The following is a 6000-nucleotide window of genomic DNA, read 5'->3' as shown; positions in this document are numbered from 1 at the left end:
ACCTGAGATCAAACTGATTCGTAATTCTTTGCACATTAATAAATATAGAAACATGTTTAAAAAAAGCTTTTAAAGCAGCATTCTTAGAGGTCAAAGGTTAAATGCCAAGAGCTCACTGAGATGGCAATAGGTGATCTGATCTTAACCCATGATTTGCAGCAAGTCATGACACTTTACACATTCACTCGATAATAAATAACAACTGTGGAGAGCAGTCACCAAAATAAGATCATCTTCCACTAACAGGAACAGCGTATCCATATCGAATAATGAAACAACAGTCCACAAAAAATGTGCTTCTTTACAAAAACCTTTGACGACACATCATTGAAGTTAAGGGTAACCACATAATCACATCTCGTACATTTCTAAATCGTGTACTTTAGTTGTTGGGAAACTAAAATACTAAAAATGGAATCACAAAACTTCCAAGAAAAGGTCAGTTCAACACTGCTGAGAGTGAAAACATTGAAATAGTAACTGAGTTCAAGTAGGAAAAAGGTTACATGACTCGGGATTAAAATCTCTGGCTGTGTGCATTTGCTTCTTTAGATAAGAGCTGCAAGAATATCATTCCCAGAGTGGGGAATAAAAAAATAAAACAAGTAATTGTAACAAGTTTTGGCTTGGGTATGTGTACATGACAACAATGTACTAAAAACGTTTTTCGCACACAGACAAAACGTTATCAAAACAATCCCCGTTCACACAGATCCGCGAAAACGGTTAAAAACGCTGTTATGCTGCCAGGCCAGTAGATGGCGATGTCACTGCGCGTGAACACGCATGCCGCATCACCGTTTTTACAATCTTTTTTGTAATATATACGGAGATGATAATGGTATTGGTTTCAAAAACTTGCACTTTGAAACCTGTTTTCAAAAGTTTGAGTTTTTAGACCCCCAAAACGCCGCTGTCGTGTAAATAAACAGCCAAACGCATTAAAAGTTTTCCATTTTTAGTTGAAAACGGTGTTGTCTAACACCAGTTGTGTAAATATATAGCTTTAAATTGCATGTTTGTAAGCAAACAAGCATAAATGTCAGAAAAAAAATGGATGAAAGTCATATTATTAAACTAAAACTAAAGGCAGGTCGGCTACATATAAATCAGAAAGATGAAAATTTGTTCAAGTAATTTAATAAGCCTGTTCGACCTTTTACATAAATGCTCTGAAGTAAAAGTTATTATAATGTGACTCAGCCAGAGAGAGAGAGAGAGCAAAGGGGCCACAACGTGACATAAAAATGAAGAGTAAAAGAATAAGTAATGACCACGCAAGCAGGGCTGAAATCGACTGATTCCTTTTATAGCCATCCAGCTCAGTGTCAGGTCCTCAGTCATAATAACAGGCTATTTAGATTTTTAGGTGCAACTTCAGCAAGAATTTGTGCCAAAGCTTTGTTTTGATCTGACTGAGATTGGCAGAGACAAATTTTATTTCTGTTCTGTATTCATAATTGTTCTGCTTCAGCTCCAGAAGTTCAAAACTGAAATGTGTCTTTTTCACTTACAAACCCAAATGCATATAAATTGTAACTTTGGAGATTTCTACTAATTTTCTGTTAGAAAATGCACTGTCAGTATATTGCAAGTCATATCTCAGCAAGTTCATCTAAGGGATTCAAATATTTGGTGCTAGTTTTAGATGGCAATGTCAGCATCTCTGAATTATAACATCAGTAGAGAGGTTAGTTCTCTACATCTGTGGTTTTCAATTGGTGGGTCACAGGTCTGTTAGAAAAACAACACTAAATACAAATAATAATCATAATTGAATGCAGCTAAACATATAATTGTAAAAGCTAACACTTACATATCTTGTTGTTGATGTCATGCATCTAAACAAACTCCACAGGAATCTGGTGCAAATTCATCGGTAACTTAGTTAAAGTAAGAAACATACATGGACAATGACGTGTGACACTCTCATATCCAAAGTACATGATTAAAACTACTAAACAGAACCGAAATTTTGACCCAGACTACATGCAGGTTCACTTGCAACATGAACAAACATGATTTGTGCGACCACAATATGTATGGTAAATTATTGAATGCCATGAATAAAATATATATAAAACGTTTTTTTTTTTTACAATTAAAAATAATAATAATTTATTAAAGAGAAATTTTTTATTATTTAAAAAGATATGAAAATTATTAACAAAATCCATTTCAGAAGACTATATATATATATATATATATATATATATATAAATATATATATATAAATGAGTACTATTAAATTGTTAATTTAAATGAAAATAAATACATTTATTATACTAAAATAATTAGGATGGATGGACAGACAGACAGGCAGACAGATAGATAGATAGATAGATAGATAGATAGATAGATAGATAGATAGATAGATAGATAGATAGATAGATAGATAGATAGATAGATAGATAGATAGATAGATAGATAGTACACTGTAAAAAGTGAACAGTTGGATCAACTTAAAAAAATTACTTCAATTGGTAACACCTAAAGAAATTAAGTTTTCTCAACTTAAATTATCACGTTTTATCGTGAAAAACGTGATAATTTAAGTTGAGAAAACGGAAATTCTTTAGGTGTTACCAATTGAAGTAAAGTTGATCCAACTGTTCACTTTTTACAGTGTATACCAGTCAAAAGTTTGTAATCATTAAGATTTTTCTGTTTTTGCAAAAAAGAAAGCAATAAATAATTGTGGCACTGTGTCAAGTCCCACATGACATCCAATGTATAATCAATGTCCTGAAACAAAACCTGTTGAAAAGCAACGTCATTACAGTAAATCCTATGAAGTCATAACAGGAGAGAAGTTGCTATCTCAGATTCCTGGATCTGGTTTAAAAACTTTCACAGATGGAAACCATTGGCTTTCTAAAGTGTGTCAATAGTTTTAGAATGCATCCCAAGATTCTCATACAACACCTGTAGTATTCCTTCACATCTGCCAGTACTGGCACAAGTATTCTCCTCATCGCTCCTAAAATAGATATCACATTAAAATAGAAATATCACAGTGTTAGCACAGCCATGCTAACACTCAAATGTTACGTGACTTGTAACTGGTTATTGGGCAATGTTAGCAGCTGATGGTTATAATAGAGAGACTTTCAAACATTACTAGATGTCCACTTGTCTTAGTAAGCAGCGTTTAGACTGGATGAGAACTATTGTATGAGGATTAATGGGAACCAGATGTTGCGCTTGTGTCCTCAGAATGAATGGCTCTATTGGGAAAGCAGGCAGAGTCTCATGGGACATTCCATACAGCGGCTCAACCGATTGGTTCGCATTAAAACAACAAGGCCAAGGTAAACGCTGATTTGAAGGAAGGTAGTGTGTGTGTGTATTTTGGGGGAGAATTTAGTCTTGGACGGCGGAGCCTAAAATAAATCGTTAGGGCTAAAGGAGGAGCTTAGCTCATCCTCTAAGGAAAACAGAAACTTTCGCAAATGACTGACATGCATGATGACTGTGGCGCCAGGCAAGTGCAGACTGCTGCCCACTTTCTGAGGCTTCATGGGAAACGGGGAGTATTGGGGGAGCCAAACTGTTTTTGCACTGATGTCACAGAGCGCTGCAGCATAATTTGCCTTTTTCAGCACATTGTTCTAAAACTCAGTTTCAACATCAGTGTGCCTGAATTCACTGTTACCGCACTGCGGTAAAAGACCTGCTTTTACTGGCCAGAGCTGCTGTGAGAGAACACGATATCTGAGGATACAAGCGCCACACATCCTGCAGAAACGAATGCAAGAATGATGCTGTTATTGTTCATTGAAATAAAACAAAATATAAACATTGCATTAAAAACTTTACAACATGTTGCCAGGGCAACTAACTGAATTGTGAAAGTTATATATAATTTAAAAAAAATTATTAAATATAATACAATAAAATGGATGGATGGATGGATGGATAGATAGATAGATCAAAGGCATTCTACGTGTCTGTTTAGATTTGAATTTTTGACAGTTGGAGTTTAAATAGTCAAATTTGAACATTCCGTCAATGGAAGTCAATGGGAGATTTGAGCATTTTAAACAGTTTGTCTATTTCCACCATAATTGAAATGGAACTCACTAAAGTTCTTTGTAGAATGTCTACAATTACCTATTTATTTAAATAAAAAAATTCTTAGTTATATATATATATATATATATATATATATATATATAAAAAACTCTTAGATTGCACAAATGAAGGTTTCATATAAAACTAAAATGTTTTAGGTTGAAACAGCAAAATTCCTCAGAAAGCATTCCAATAAATACAAACTACATGGAATAATAAAACACCAGACTAATAGGTCTACATAGGTCAATACCATTAATATATATCAGACCAGAGAAAGACTGTAACATCACAGCCTAAATGGGTTTGGAGCCACTCGGAATAATCTCTTTATAAATGAGGTGTGGGGCCGTCCAGACCCAGACCCGAAATGTGCCCTCAGACTGAAGACTGATGCACACGCTCCTTCTAATCTGACCTCTTGCAAGCTTCTTTCAGTCTAAATATATGCACAAAAACATTGTGTCCACAAAGAAGAGATTCTAGTCTGGCCATAATTTATATAGCACACATAAAACATGACATTATTAGAGCAGCTTGTGGGCAATTTTGCCCAGAGATTAAATAGGGTGGCCGCAAACAGTATATTTGGACATTTAAGTCACAGTTAAAAATGTATGAATGTGATTACGATACAGAACAAAATGTCAAACTATGTGGCATTATTTGGTAATACTTTACAATAAAGTAAGTAACATCAACTAACAATGAGAAATAAATTTGTTACAGTAGCCTATTTATAAATCCTTGTTAACAATCGTTAATAAAAATGCAACTGTTTACACAAATATACTTTATGTACTTAATCTTACTTTATTAAACAATGTCTTTGTTGCTGACATTCGATGATCGAATTCAACCATACTAATAAGCAAAAACGACTTTAGATAAACATGAAACATTTGTTTCATTTCTTTTTGTTTTCATTGCTGAAGAGTGTTGAACTGACTACATGCCTTCACTAAAAATCACCAAAACAGCATCTGGTTACAAGACAGAGCGAAAATTATGAAGAAAAGTGAAGAGAAAAGCTCTTTGCAAATGTGATTCATACATTTTTAAGTGGTTTAAGTGTCAAAACACTTTTTCGGGGCCTTTGTATAAGAGAAACAAAAAAACCCACATCTAGCATTCAGAGAGGAATTATTCATTTTTATTTTCAGCTGATCCTGTTGCGTAATCATCCTACATTCTGACAGTTGGCTTTCTGACTGCGCATTCACGCTAATCTGTTATTCAGAAGAGTCACAATTAGGCCCCATTGATTAGAAAGATCCGACGCTCGGAGCGCCTCTTCCGAACTCCACGTCCTGTGCCTGTCCGAGCCCCGTGAGCACAAAAGCCACGGTCTAAATCCAGCCGTGGCTCCCGGAGCAACAATAGCTGGAAAGAAGGAGTGTGACGGAGCTTTTCCTCTGACAGAGGTGCAGACGGCCCTGCTTTGTAAGCACTTCCATCCTGTGAAAGTCCCTCAGAACAGAGAAAGACCTCCACCTGCCATGAAAGTCAAAGGCGCTCGGGGCCGACCACCTTTCCAGGAAGGGACACTGATATCATTCGGCGAAAGACAAAGTACAGATCTGATCTGGGATCAGTCGCTGAGGGGAACGGACGCACACAACGCCCTCGCTTTAGGTACAGTCTCGGAGCCCGGGGCCCCTCCTCCTGTTCGACTGGCGCCAGTACTCAATGGGCCCTGCACTTTGATTATTTGTGTTAACAGTTAATTTAGCACCACAGACACATGTGCCAAAGCTGCCTTCACTTCCTCATGCATCACTAACAAATGTGACTTTTATGAGTTCTTTTGCACAAAACCAGACACCCCCACAACTTCCCCCAAGCCAGCACACACACACACACACACACACACACACGCACACCTCCTGCTTGTTGGCGTCGCTCATAACCCTCTGCCGACCGACA

This window comes from Rutilus rutilus (assembly GCF_951802725.1).
Source record: "Rutilus rutilus genome assembly, chromosome: 24".
Classification (NCBI taxonomy): domain Eukaryota; kingdom Metazoa; phylum Chordata; class Actinopteri; order Cypriniformes; family Leuciscidae; genus Rutilus; species Rutilus rutilus.
The sequence above is the reverse complement of the archived record's forward strand: the minus strand, read 5'-3'. Positions refer to the sequence as shown.